This window comes from Protopterus annectens, chromosome 11.part0, assembly GCF_019279795.1.
Source record: "Protopterus annectens isolate FY-2018-M chromosome 11.part0, PAN1.0, whole genome shotgun sequence".
In the NCBI taxonomy this organism is placed as follows: Eukaryota; Metazoa; Chordata; order Ceratodontiformes; family Protopteridae; genus Protopterus; species Protopterus annectens.
Window position 1 is genome coordinate 555,518,365 of NC_056745.1, and position 15,693 is coordinate 555,534,057.

Here is a 15,693-nt window from a genome sequence, read left to right on the forward strand (position 1 = left end):
AGGGGATCCAGTATCTGTCTGCCTGGGATGACATGACTGACAGACCTTGATGCTTTGCCAGAGATGGCCTGCATCTGTCACCCCTGGGCTTCCAGATACTGGGCAAGGCTCTTGCCACCCTTATAGTGCCTTTTTTAGGAGGTGTTCCAAAGACCAAATTACCACCATAACAGCTACAAACAAATGCAATCTGAGAGTCATGCTGCTCAACGCTAGAAGTCTAAATCTCAAAATGCACTCACTCAAAGCACTCCTTAAAATGGCGAACATTGACATTTGTGCTGCAACAGAGACCTGGTTCAAGGCAGCAGAAAAAGCCCCTGCACTACCAGGCTATAATTCATTCCACACCTTTCAGCCACAGAACTTGGACTGAAGCTCCAAAGGTGGTGGTGTTTCCATATTCATAAAGGATGCGCACACCTCCAGACTGGTAGACCAACATAACGCATTTGAGATACTTCAGGTGCAGCTAACACTGGGTAAGACAGTGATTCAGGTTGTAGCCTGCTATAGGTCCCCAACCATGTCCCAAGACTCACACTCCATGTTCCTAAGCACCCTGGAGAATATTAGGGTCCAACCTAACACTCTCATAATAGGCGACTTCAGCTACCCCTTCATTAACTGGGAAAAGTACTCATGTACCAATACACTTGCCCAATGCTTTCTGGAATTCATTAATTCCAATGCTCTGGACCAGCTCGTTCTTACCCCCACTAGAGGTAGCAACATCCTTGACCTGGTCATTACTAACATGGGCGACCATTGCTCTACACCAATAGTCAACTCCTTCCTGGTTAGATATGAACACAAACTAATCACCTTGGAAATACACATCCCTCCCACTCCCCCCTCCCCCCACAAAGGTAACCACCATGAAAAACTTCTTCAAAGCTAACTTTGGGCTTCTGAAAACAGAGATGGCTAACTTCATGGCACCCATGCAAATGTAGAATAGCTGCATGACCACCAAATCATACACCAATGCACTGTACGAACACATACACAGATGCATGGATCTCGCCATACCCAATAGAACCAAGACGCTTTCCTCAAAAAAAGGAAGCCAATCTGGTGGTCCCTTGCCATAAACAAACTCTACAACAGAAGGAGGAAACTGATATGGAATAAGATGAAGTCCCAAGTCTGGAAAAACTCCCTTATCAGCCTCAACAAAAGTTGAGATCCCTCATCAAATCCTCTAAAGCTAGCTATGAAAACAGAATTGCAGCAAATAGTAAAGACAACCACAAGGCCTTCTATAGTTATGTAAAGAATCTCCACGGCAATACCCAGATTTGCTCTGAGCTACTGCACAATGGTATCTCCTATACCAAACCAACAGATATTGCCAGTATACTGGCCGACAGATTCAGTGCTAACTTTACCCCTTTCCCAACCAAAGGACCAATCACAATACCAGTAGATTACCAGGCATCCAGTATTACTGCGGCACATGTTAAAACAGTACTTCCAAGGCCAAGAATACAGCTTCTATGGGACCTGACAGTATTTCTGGATGCATTGTACATGAACTACAGAGTGAACTGGCACCACACCTGTGTGCCCTGTTCAATCACAGCCTCACCTCAGGCTTTGTCCCTACCGAATGGTGCACTGCTATAGGCACCCCTCTCTACAAAGGAGGAGTGACTACAGATGCTGGGAATTACCACCCCATTAGCCTGATGAGTCTGATATGCAAAGCTATGGAATGCATCATCATGGACTGAATAAACAAGGATATAGGGAATCTCCAAACTCTGGATCCTACACAGTTTGGTTTTGTGAAGGGTAGATCATTCCTGCTCAACTTGGTCAACTTCTTTGAGTCAGTCACCAGAGCTGTGGATGAAGGAAAGGTGGTTCATACAGCCTATCTTGATCTGACCAAGGCCTTTGATACCATTCCCCACTCAAGAATCATAGAAAAACTCACTAAGCTAGGTATCAACCCCTGTATCACTAGGTGGGTTGCAAACTGGCTCACAGATACAACCCACAGTGCATAAGTAGCTAACTTCAAGTCAGACTGCCGACCAGTCATGAGTGGAGTCCAACAGGGTTCGGTCCTGGGTCCTCTTCTGTTTGGTATCTACTTCTCTGAAGTCCAGGCCAACACGAAGGGACTCTGGCTGACAAAGTTCGCAGACAATTACAACTTGAGAGGTATTATTAACTCCCCAGTGATGTCGACATCCTGCAGAAAGGCCTCAGTGAGACCACTGACTGGTATCAGAACCATGGCCTTTAGCTCACTGCCAAAAAATGTGTTGTCAACCCCCTTGGGAAAAATCCAGTTTCCTTGAATTACCACATTGATGGTAGTCCACTGAACACAGAAGGCATTATAAGAGATCTGGGAACACAGGTTGACAGCAACCTCTCTTTTGACAACCACGTTGCCACTGTGGTCAGAAAGTCCTTCTATGTGGCACATCTCATTATTAAGGGTTTTGCATCCAGGAAGAAAGAGGTCATTATCTCCCTCTACTCTTCCCTCATTAGGCCAGTTATCGAGTACAGTGCCCCATTTGGCATGTACCTCACTAGACACCTGCAACAACTGGAGAGGCCACAAAAGTACCTCACAAAGAGGATCCTAGGCCTTAAACACTTGTCCTATATGGACAGACTCAAATTACTCCAACTATTCTCTGTCACATATCGCCTACTTAGAGGTGATCTCTGCTTGACTTACAAAGCCATGTCTGACCCAACTCTTTAAAAATGCTACATCTAAAGAAATCCCAATCCCTCTGCACCACATGCTCCAGAGACGTCAACCTCATTACCACAATCAAAAGAACATGCTGGAGGGACAGGTTCATAAGCCAGAGACTGCCCTTGCTATGGAATAGACTTGCCATACATGTCAAGCAGAGCACCTCACTGGCCCTCTTCAAGAGAAATCTTAATGAGTGGATGGGAAATAGAAAATTCACCCCGTGGATCACTCCAGTGGCTCTACTCGATGGAGGCACTAGGAACTAAGGTTGGGTGGCATAATGCCAGAATAATCCTATGGGCTAGGCTTGTAAAGGCCATTAGCCTAGTACACACCTATGAACCTATAAGAGGGTGACAAGCATGCTAGGAAGCTCTAACCCTTTTGGTACCTTATAGACTCTTGAGGGGTGATCTATGTTTTGCCAGTTGAGACCCTGCTGCCCTTGATCTTCTATCTCTTGGCATGTCTAAATGCTTGAATAACAGTAGAACTAGGTATCCCCCACAATTCCCCACTCAGGTATTATAGAGAAACTCTTCCAACTGGGAATTAACCCCTATATTACCAGATGGGTAGCCTACTGGCTCACCGACAGGACACATACTGTCAAAGTGGGTGACTTCACTTCTAGCAAGAGATCAGTAACCAGTGGAGTACCACAAGGTTCTGTGCTGGGTCCCTTACTGTTTCAAATTTATGTCTCTGAAATCCAGGCAAATTCGGATGGCCTGTGGCTAACCAAGTTCACTGGTGATTGCAAACTGGGAGCCGTCATTGAGTCCCCCAATGATGATAAAATACTGCAGACAGGATAAAAGTAGACAAATCATTGGTGCCAAAGCCATGGATTAAAAACTAAATGTAAAAAAAAATGTATTATTCCCTTTGGGAAAGCTGACATCCCTGCTAATTACATTATAGACAGCACCCCCCCAAGTGTAGACCCCTCAGGTTGATAGCAATCTGAACTTTGACCATCACGTTTTTACAGTAGTAAGGAGATCCTTCTGTGTGGCACATCTTACAAGTAAAGGCATTGCATCTAGATCTAAGCTGGTTATAATTTCATCATACATGGCCCTCATCAGACCAATATTTGAGTGCAATGCTCCCTTTTGCATGTACCTCACCTAACACCTGCAACCATTGGAGAGACACAGGGCACACAAAACAAGTCCTATGTGAAAACAGTGAAAGCTCTGTCACTGTATTCTGTCTCCTACAGGGTGCTAAGGGGTGACCTATGCCTGGCTTACAGGGCAGTCTCTGAACCAGCCCTGATGGAAATGCTACACATTCGTAAATCAAACTGCACAAGGGTCACTCACTCAAGGAATCTTAACATAGCCACTGATGTGTACAGGTCATGTTGGAGAGATACATGCATCTCCCAGTGACTGCCACTTCTCTGGAACAAGCTTCCAATTCACATGAAACAGAGCCCCTCCCTGACCTTTTTCAAATGCAACCTAGGTCAATGGGGGTCTATATTATAACATCGAAATATACAAAGATCGACTGTTATAATATCGAACCCTAAACACCAAAATCCGCAAACATCGAACAGTCAGAATAGCGATTTTTTTCCCAGGGAAAAAATCGATCGCTATTCCGAGAAACAAACACACAGCACAAACACACACAAAAAACAGCAATCCACACACATACACTTAAAATCCTACACCTAAACCTAAACTAAACTTTACATACACTACTAGCTATCCACTTACCTTAACCCGACCGTAACCCTGAGGTCTGTCACTATCGCACACTCAACTCCTAGGGAAAAAAAAAATTGCTTGGCCTACCGGAAACGACACACCACTTCAAACATTGTAAAGTGGGGGGCTTTGCCCCCCACACCCCCAATGTGGGGAGCTGAGCCCCCCACACCCCCTAACTAAATATACCAACTCCGAGATTGCACTGCAGTGGGGAAAAGAGCAAATCCACAATGACAGCCAAGCAATTTTTTTCCCTAGGAAAAAAAATCGGTGAATTGGCCATTTGCGTAAATGGTAGTTTGATATTTAGTGGTCGATGAAATGGTGTTCGATATTTAGCAATTTTGATTAGATAATATAGACCCTCTGTTACAATATTCAATAGTTCAAATGTAGTTGGTTTAAACTTTGATTTCCATTTCTTAGTAATTGCTTTGTTGGCAACCACCAGAATTAAACTTAACAAGGACTTACTATGTTTAGGCAAGTCAGATCCTGTGTTGCATCTCAAAAGCATCATTTCCTTATATCCATGTGCTCACCCAATATTTCCGACAGAGTACTTTCTTGGGAATTTTTAAAGTCTACCAACTCATTAAACTCCCAAAACATCTGTTCCTAGCTACCTCTTTCTTCCTCATCACACCTCCAACACATTCTATCTACCTGAGGAAAAATTCTTTGGGGTCTGCTTGGGGTATAAAATATCTGTTCAAATACTTCCAAGCAAAAATTCCAAATCATCTAGACTTTGTTGCATATTTGGAAGTCATACATATGGCCCCAGTTGTTCCCTTGTAAATTGCTATCCAATCTCTCTTACAAATCTCTTACAAATCTTTTCTAACCTCCTCTGATTCCTATGGTTATCATACAGAATTTTATATGCCCTACTAATAAACCCTATTTAAAAGCAGCTTCTGTTTTATAGTAACCAAAAACTCTACCAGAGCAGGTATTTAACTTAGGAGTCCCCATTCCTTTCTCTTTACCAGTACTCTGATATCAGTCTCTGGTAGGGAAGGCAGTCTCTACCCTGCAGTACAAATGTCTTCTTGGCCTCTTCTCATTCTATTATCTTTCTCTCTCTAGTTATTTGCTCCTAATACCTCCGTTCCTTTTTCAATTTTCTTGAGTAAAATTCAGAATGCTGCTGCCTATTCTCTTTACCCCCTAATTGCACAGTCACCCCTGATGGCAAAATCTCCTTTCTCCATTCTCATGTTGCTTTAGCTCTTGGAATTCTTTCTGCTACTTTATGCATATAATATTTCTCCAAATCTTTTGGGTTTCTAATACTGTGACAGAAATGGACCCCATTCCTAAGTCAGAATATGATTAAAGTTCATGAAATTAGTATTGTTTCAATCTTTGATGTTAGCCAAAAGTGCTCTTCTCAGCACCTGCAATGTGCCCAGTAATGGCTCCCTCTGCAATTCATATGGAGTTACATGTATTGGTGACATATCCAAGAATGATTATAAATTATTTTTTATAAGGCCTGTTGCCCCTACTACTACTAGAACTGTCTGGGTATCCTTCTTCCACATTGCCTTGATTTCTGCCTGCAAATCCTGTTATTTTATGACTTTGTGTCTCTCTGTACATAAGACACTGTAGTCACTAGGTGTAGCAATTTCAATAATCAGTGCTACTTTTGTCTTCATTTCATGGACTACTATGTTCATAGGTTCATAGATGTGTACTAGGCTAATGGCCCTGGAGTCTTTTTGTTGTATTAAACTCTGACTTTTTAAGATTTTATTGACGTTCTGCAGTCTATTTCTTTCATTGATCTTAATACGTCTGTCTATTAAATCAAGAAACTCTTCTCTTAGCTCAAAACTGAGGGCACATTTTTTGTTTTCCATTTCCAGCAGTCATTCTATAGAATGTTCTGTAGCATCCCTCTGCAATTTCATCGTGTGCCATCCCTTGCTCTTTTTTATGGGAACTCACTGGCCTATTACTCCTCAACATTGACTGCATCAGAGTTTCCACAGTTCCCTGTTCCTTCCCTTGCTGTCCAGCTTCAAGTGAACATTTATACTGGTTTCCTGTAAAAGGCTCCAAAATATCTTCATATGGCACCTGACCAGTTGCTTCCTGTTCCACTGGTTTCCCCTTAATTTGTATATCCATTGGTCTGTTCTGCTGTGGTGCTTTCTGAAGTAGATTTTCTACACTGAATCCTTCACTTTGCAGGTACTCCATAACCTCAGTTTCTATTTCTTTAACTTATCCATTACCAATCTCCTTTTTTACTTTTCCTCTTTGTCTTCTTATTTTTGTATTGTAAAATTTTCCATGTCCAGTTACTTTTCCTGTATTTCTCTTCAAATATCTTTGGTGCTGCTGTTTTTATATTGGTTAGTTTTGCCTTCTCCTTTGCATAAATATTACACCATATTAAATCTTTTTTTTCTTTCCCATGGTCATATTTCTTCTTCAGATGTCTCCTGATCTTCCTGTGTCTCCTTACTTTGGGTACTCACTCCATCATACTGTAATGTAACCTGTGTTAGGCCTTTGACACCAAAGCCTTCACTTCGCAGGCACTTCATAATTTCAACTTCTATTTTTTTAACTTCTGCTTTACTAATCTTCTTTTCTACTCTCCCTGTTTGTGATATTGTTTTTATTGTGAAATTTTCTATATCTGGATGCCTTTGACTGTATTTCTCTTCAAATATCTTTGGGGCTGCCTTCTTTATATTAATTAATTTGACTTTCTCCTTTGCAAAAATATACTGTACTGAATCAAATCTCTCTTTCTTTCCCATGTCCATATATCTTTTATATACTTTTCAAAAATTTGTAGGTTTTGTTTATATTTTCGCACTTCTTTTTCCAAACAGATCAAAGTATCTTGATCTATATACTGTTTTTCGCAAATCTGTTGTATTAATGAATACAATTTTTATTTGAAGCTTCGAACAGTTTTTCTTGTAGAAGTATTTTTCTTTCCTCTAATTTTTCTTAATCATTTTGTTTATCTTGTGTCTAGAAATTCTGTGCTTTTTGCATTATAGTAACAATACATAATTTCTTTCTTATCCTGAATAGTCCACTTTATTGTTTTTATGGCTCTTCTTTCTCAGTTTTTGTGATTTTTGTGGGCTACTACTTTCTTCTACAACAGGGGGCCATCCTCCCCCTGGGCCTGGCCTGGCCCAATTGTAGGAATGCTTCGTATTTTGAGGATTCTACATCATCTTTTCCATTCCTGGCACCAGTGTGCCTGACAGGATTGGGCACTTTTTTATCCTGGGTCTTGTGCACCCAGCTATCATTTTTAATTTTAACCTACTTCTGTTCATGATATATGCTATGTAAATAAAGTCTATATATCAGTGTCCTCTTGGTGACTTTTTGTGAAAAACAGGGTCCACCTCGCAAAGGTACTCACCAAGACTTGAAGATGAATTTAATTTCAGCAATAATACTCTCGTTTATTTGATGAATTATCTCTCCAATCAGATCCCCTCTCCATTCGGATTCCATCTCTTCATTTGGACCCCATGTGTTCTGTATGGCTGTTGTTATTCTCTTTAAGGATTTGCATACAAAATCCAACTCTCTCCTTATTTCTTGAATTTCCCCATTTCATCATCATCCCTTTCCACTTTGAATTATAGCTTTCTGTTTGTGTTGTGTACATGAGCCTTTACTGTGTATATCTCAAATATCCCTTCAAATAACTTAGTCCTAAACTGCCTTGTTATATTGGAAGGATCGACTTATCCCACTTGACTCTTGCTCTCTTCTCTTTCAGTTAAAATCCTTCAACTCTTTATTATTGTCCACAACATCTCCTCTGGTTGACAAAAATATGCCTGACCTGTATATAAAACTAAAGGGACCAAAAACATTTTCACTGCTTGTATCTTGCTATCCATATCCATAAAAAAGATCTTCCAGGTTCTCAGTTTTTGTTTTGTCTTTTGTTTGTTCTCTGCCTTATCTTGCATGACAGAAGCATTTTTAATCTGTACTCCTAAACACTTCATCTTATGTTGTCCCCATAAATGTGAGTATTGCTGAACCACTTCATGTGAAGGTAAATAATTTACAGGTATAGCCTTTGTTCTATCTTCATGACTTTTATATCCCAAGAAGACTTGAAACTGTTTCAAATGTTCCATAACACTGAGACATCCTTTTCTGGTTTTATAAGGTAGGAAATAATATCTTCAAATAAAGCCAACGTCTTCTGATTTCTGTACCAATTATATCCTTGAATTTCCAAGTTCCTTATTTTCTTTGCTAATGGCGCTAAGTGGCTCTAAATATAAATCAGATAACAAATGGGAAAGAGGGCATCCCTGCCGGGTTCTTCTTTTCAGACACAACATGTCAGAGAGGAAACCTCCAACTTTAATTCTTGCCTCTGATCCTGTATATATCCTCCTAATTAACCTCATTATTGTATCAGGGAATGAAAATGCTTCCATTTCCATACTCATAAAATTACAGCTTACTCTGCCATAGGCTTTTTCTGCATCAACCCTCCAACAATAGTAGTATTTTTTTGCATCCCTTGGATCATTATTGTTCTGTTAATTTTGTCAAATATTTGCCCCCCCCCCAACACACCAAACCACATTGATCAATATCTATCACATTTGCCAAAGATTTGCAATTCTTCTAGCAATTATAGACATAAATACTTTATAATCATGGTTTAAAATTGAAATGGATCTATATAAAGCTGAGTCTGAAGGGTCTTTATCATGTTTAAGTACTACACCCACCAAAGCTTTCTTCCTGGATGTTGGTGCTTCCCCTCCTTTTAAAATAATATTAAAAAAACTTTCCAGATATGTATCCCTTTCTTCCCCTGGCTTTCAAACCTCCACAGGACTAATATCTGTTCCTGCAGACTTTCCTGCAGCTTGATTATATGTAACTGTTTTTATCTCATCTCCCTCTATCTTAACTGTTAATTGTTGAGCCTCATCTACATCCAACCTTAGCATGCTTAAGTCTTCCATAAATATTTCCATTTGTGCTCTTTCTTGATTTCCACATTTCTCTGATTTATATAAATTTCATAACATTTCTAAAATATCACGTGCAGGATCTTTGATTAATTTCCTTGTTATATGCTCCCTAAGTCTGGGACAGCCCTTTCTAATTTCTGTTAAAAAGTTTTTGCTCTCTGGAGTTATCAAAAAAAAAAAAAAAAAAACAGTTGCTTAACAGCAATCTTTCTAAGCTCATACATATTATCTAGATACTCCCTTATTTTCTCTTTAGCACTCTGCAGTTGTGCCTCTTCTTATTCTGTGAGATTCCCCTTATTCTGCAATGCTTTAACCTTTGTCAGCCCCTCTAAATAACCATTGTTACTTCTTAACCAAATCTATTTTTCTTTTATTTCTACCCTAAACTCCACTTTCATTTTATTCCACTCACTAGATATACCTTCAGAAGAAATTTCTATCTTCCTTAATGACTCTCAAATAATTTCCACTACCCATTCTCTAAATTTGTCTCTTTTTAACAGGTAGGTTGGAAAGCATCAGCGTCTCATTTTTACTTAATTTCCCTGCATTTTTATCATAGTTGGTATTGGTGCATGATCTGAAATAGTTATTGGATCTGTGCAGATGTTTCAATCAAATGTACATGTTCCTGTGAAATCTAATTGCTGCCTAGTCTAGCCCAGTTATTGTACATTGGGGAATAATACTAAATTCTCTCCCAGTTTGTACTACTGAATTCATATCTTTCATGCAAAATATTTTCATAACTTTCTTCAGAAATTTACCCTCTTTTGTTATATTTTCCCTTCTAGTTCCCCAGATGCATCCTCACTTTTAGAAATCAAGTTCCAGTCCCCATATTTTTTCTTAAGCTCTATAATAGCAGTTTTAGATGGAATCTAAATACATGCCAGTATAATCTGCCTCCCTTGCCAGTACCCCTTTACTATCACAAATCTACCATTATTATTTGTTTCCTCTTATATCACTATTGGAACTCCTCTAGCAATTAGAATATTTACTCCCCTTTTTCTTTGTCCTTGATATTTTGCTGAATATCCGTCCTAAATCCTTTCTTTATCAAATTCACATTCTTATTTCTTTCCAACTGTGTCTCTTGCAGCACTGATATTTGAACTCAGCATTTTTTTAATATAATTCAGTGCTCATAACTTTTTGTCTATACCTGTAAGGCCATTTACATTCCAAAATAAAATAGATAGTATAACTGTTATGATAAGTTATTATCCCCACCTACTATACATGACAGCTTTTTTAAAATGTCTGTTTCCAACATTTAGTTACATTAGTACAGTAATGTTTGGCAGGTTGACCTTTTATGCAGTTATTTCCTGTCATCTCCATTTGAACCCATGTCACATTTTTCAAGACTTTTGATTTTAATGAAAACCATAAAAAAAAGTTATAGAACATCCCCATAACCTGTTAATTTATCTTAAAACAAACACACAAAATATGTACACAGTCAAATAACAGACTTTAATCATCCTGATAGGAACAATTGCCCCAAAAATAACCACAGGCATTACCTAACCTAAAATTAAGGTTATCCTTGCTAAAGCACATGATACAGCCCATGTTGCCACTTATATTTCATTTGCATTTACAGTGTGATGTGTTCAGGAAAAGTGTAATTGGTTTATTTTTAAAATCGTATTTGCACTTCATTTGCCTAAAGTTAGTGGGTTTGGAGGTTTAAAATTTGGCTACGTGGCTGAAGTGAAATGTATTACCATGGGAACTTGTGGTTTTAGTGACAAAAGCCTTACATGTGGATTCTGATCTTGGGGCCATGTAAGTACATACCATTCAAGTAGAGTTTATGTTGCTGGACATTTTTGTGGTTGATAAATAATGTTATTGGCAGTTTTCAGATGGGAAAGATTAAGCTGACTGGGAAGGTCCAACCATGATAGCTTCTGGAGAGTGACACAGTAGTGGGTTTGATGGGGGGGGGGATGCTGCAAATTTGGCTATTTTATTGCAGCATTGTGCAAGTGAATGAATATAGGTGAAGCATACAACAGACTTGGTAGGAGATATGGGAATACAGTAGTTTTGCATGCTTGATCAGAGGGGTAAAGGTTGGTTTTGTACAGGGTGCTTAGTTTTTTTTTTTTAATGGAGTTTTGAATATGGGTGTCAAATGTCAAGTTATCCTTTATTGTGGCACCCAGGAGTTTTGTAGTAGAAACTGTGTCTATGGGAATGTTCTGGAGGTAGGTTAATGTGAAGGACAATTTTGCTTGGGTTAACTTTCTGGGCAAGAACAACATGAGTATGTTTTAATATATCCTTTCCTTTCTATTAAATGTGCCTTTCTGGTGACTTTGTTTATGTTATTTTTTTATTGCATTTATTTAACAAGATTGTTCAACTGGGCCATGCAAGACCCTTTTTTAGCGGAGACAACCTTCATAACAACAAAAACATGTACTGGTACATTATATACACATGCAAAAATAAACACATCTTATATAATATATACATCTTACAATTAATTGAAAAAAATGACAATACAAATCAGTCAGTAAATAAAAGCAGTTTTCAATGTTTGAAGGTTCCAGAGTAGTCGTGCTTTGATCATTAGGACGGTAGAGGAATTTGTGGAGGAAACAAACTTGACAGATAGATAATGGGGGAAGATGTAATTAAAGTGGACTAGACATACATGATAGCAAGGAGGGCAGAGGAATATGGAAACAAAGTGTAAATAAAGAGCTAACTAACTACTGTTCCATAGCCATCCTCTCCCATCTCGTCACACTATTAGAAAAATGCATCCACAACCAACTCCCTAACCATTTCCTTAGTCACAACAGACTATCCACCTCTCAACACAACTTTAGACCTAAACATAGCACTAGCACTGCCCTAATGACTTTTACTAACACCATTCAACAATCTCATAAATGAAGATCAGCTTGTCTCATCTAGCTTCCTTGATATGTCCAAAGCCTTCGACACCATTCCCTACCAACTACTTCTCAACAAACTCTCACCTTATGACCTCAGTTCATCATCCCTGTCTTAGTTCCATAGCTATATTTCCAGTCGACAGCAAGCCACTAAATGGGAGAACAGTCTTTCCCTCCTACTCCCCATCTCAGTTGGTGTACCCCAAGACTCCATACTAGGCCCTCTCCTCATTAGCATATTTACAAACAACTTCAGCTCTGCAACTCAACTAGCCTCCATTGTCCAGTACACCAATGATTCTACACTTATCTGCTCAGTCTCCTCACCCCAGGAACTTCAAATAAAAATGCAAACTTCTTTTCAGGATATAGAAAAATACCTCACTGAACATCAACTCATACTAAACACTAACAAAACTAAGGTAATAGTCTTCAGAAATAATAAATCCAAATTTTACCAGTCCCCTCTCACAATCCTCTCCTTGAACAGTATCAAGACAGAACCCACAAGCCAGACTAAGCTTCTAGGTGTCACAATAGATGATAATCTAAAATTTGATAAACATATATCAATGACAATTAAAAGGGTACACTCCAAACTCTGCACCCTCAGTTGGGCCAAACCATACCTTACTGAAAGTGCCAGGCTAGCCACTGCTTATTCTCATCTGCTTTCTACCCCCTCTACAGATCCCATATATTTACAAACCTATGAAAAACTGACCTAAATACCTAGAATCCTGCTACAACAAAATTGTCAAGTTTGCCACTGGTCACCTATACAGAACTCACCACTGCTCAGTCCTCTCCCAGCTCAACTGGCTAGAACTCCCTAATCTCTTATTATTCTATCAACTCTCCATGGCCCACAAATTATTCCACCAGCTCAGTAATTGCCCTGCTCTTCTTAACTTAGTCCAACCTAGTACAAATCCCAGATCGCTTAGATCTTCTGACAAACTAATGGTAAAGGTTACCCACTCCCACAACTATCACGGCGACTCCCTCTATTCTTACAAAATCGCCAAACTCTGGAACAGTCTTCCTCAGTCCATAACAAAAAATCCTAAATATCATGAATTCAAACAACTCCTAAAAGACTACCTAGCCAATCATTGCCTTTGCTCCTGCCATACTCCAGGCTAGTCTGCCTACCCCCTATCTACATCATTTAATTCTTCTCCTTCTCTCTAGCCCTTATCCTGTGGCTGCTATCCTTCCTACTTGTCTCTTGCAGTAATGCTAATATCCTGCATTTAATTTCAGTGGCTTCGACATGGGTTCATATACAATTTTGCTGTTCATGTAGTGCAGCTGTTGTGTCACTCTCAATGCCCTCTGTATATTGTATCTCCTTAATGCGTCAATGTATGTGTTGTTCACTCTTAACACTGGTACTTAAACTGTAATTGTTTTGTGTATAATTAATATTGTTAATGTGTTGGTAATGATTTTACTGTTGTGGAACTTTTCTCCCTGGGTCTCTGCTGAAAATGGGCTCCTGGCCCAGTCGGACATTACCCAGTTAACAAACGTAATACATAAATAAATAAAAATATATAAAATTAGTTAACCAATTGGGATAGAACACTGACATAATTTATCATTTAGGATATGAGGACAGAGGTTTATCTTAAAGCTAAGCTTATTGCCCATTTCTCTAAGTGGTCTGTGTAATGGTGTTCCATATCTTGGAGATATAATTTAAGTATAGACAATCCCCTGATAAGTTCTGGGATTTAAATTGTTAAGCCAAAAATGTATCATTAGAGTGAAGAGGTCTGCTAGGGTTATACAACTACAGGAGGGTATGCCAAAAGCAAATGAGGCAGAGAAATTCAGGAAATAAGGATTCATGAATGATTCCGGAAAATAAAAATGTAGTTTTTACCCATTAGCCCATTAACAAGTCTTTAGTTTGGTATGGTGATCCAAACTCTTCATCAAATTAAAAAAATATCTGTAAAAAATTAGTTTTGCTGTAAACAGAATGACTTTTGAATTTTGTTTTGAACAGGAGGGAGAGAGACTGAGTGGGGGGAAAAAGACTATGAATTATAGGGGCTAACTTCTCTTTAGATCTCTGAAAGCATTTCTTCACAGAGAGGGTTGTAGACCCATAGAATTAACTCCTGGAATGGTTATTGGAGAGGACAAATCCTCAGAGGCATTCAAGAAGCTACAGAAGTGGTGAAGAACATGATGGGAAAAAGAAGGATGGAGATGACTTTGAAGTTTGAAGGCATTTGTACAGAATGCTAAATAGACTTTTTTTCCTTTTGGCTTCACCTAATAGTCCTTAACACTCAACTCACCAAGTAAACCCATCAGGAGCTCATCCATATAATTTGTTTATTTTTAATGTGTTATTTGCAGAGGGATGAGCACTCCACAAAACTTTATCTGCTAATACCACATTTACAGAAACACCTGGAAGTTAGAAATACTAAAAACAAAAAGAAAAACTGTCAGCATACTCTTAGTAACCACATCAGCAATGATTTCTAATGGATAACAGCAGCTGGGGAGTTCAACATCAACAGTATGAACTTAACTAGAAGCAACATCATGCAATCTGCACTTAGCAAAGTGTAAGGAAGCCGTTCTTCAGTCATGAAAATGAAGAATACTGTGGATAATGCAGCTGACAACTGGGAAAAGAAAAATTTGATGTGCAGCTATGGTTTTAAGAGTGGGCAGCCACGGTGGTGCAGCGGTTAGCATTGCCGCCTCACAACAAGCGGTTCACCGGTTCGATTCTTGGCTAAGGTGCCTTCTGTGTGGAGGCTGCATGTCCTCCCTGTGGTTGCGTGGGTTTCCTCCGGGTGCTCCGGTTTCCTCCCACATCCAAAAGACATGCAGTAGGTGGATTGGAGACACTAAATTGGCCCTAGGTGTGAGTGTGTGCATGTGTGTGCCTTCTGTGGAAGGTTGGGCGCCGGGCTGGCAACTCGACACCGTAAAACTCCACTGCCAATCATGAGCAGACAGATGATCCACTGTGGCAACCCCTAACCAGGAAAAGCCAAAAGAAGAAGAAGAAGAAGGAGCTATGGTTTTAAGAGTATCCTTTGATGCCAAGTACTTAAAATCAACAAGATGCTTAAGGTTTGATATTTGGTTATGTAAGATTAGGGTAGACAGATAACAGAGATGTAATGGGTAGATATGTAGCATATGCAACATAAAGGGACAGTGGCTGCAGAAGAAGAAGATCGGAGAGAACCATCACCATCAATTGTGTGTTAATGCTATAGAGGATGAAGAAATAGGTAGTAGCTGTAGAAAATGTAAGGAGAGACATGGAG

The 15,693-nt window shown here is 39.3% G+C and overlaps 1 protein-coding gene across 1 annotated transcript in view; it reads left to right on the top strand.

The window, feature by feature from the left end:
* Positions 1-15,693, top strand: part of PTPRQ (protein tyrosine phosphatase receptor type Q) — a 4,272,575-nt gene that overhangs the window by 569,668 nt on the left and 3,687,214 nt on the right. The window lies entirely within an intron of this gene.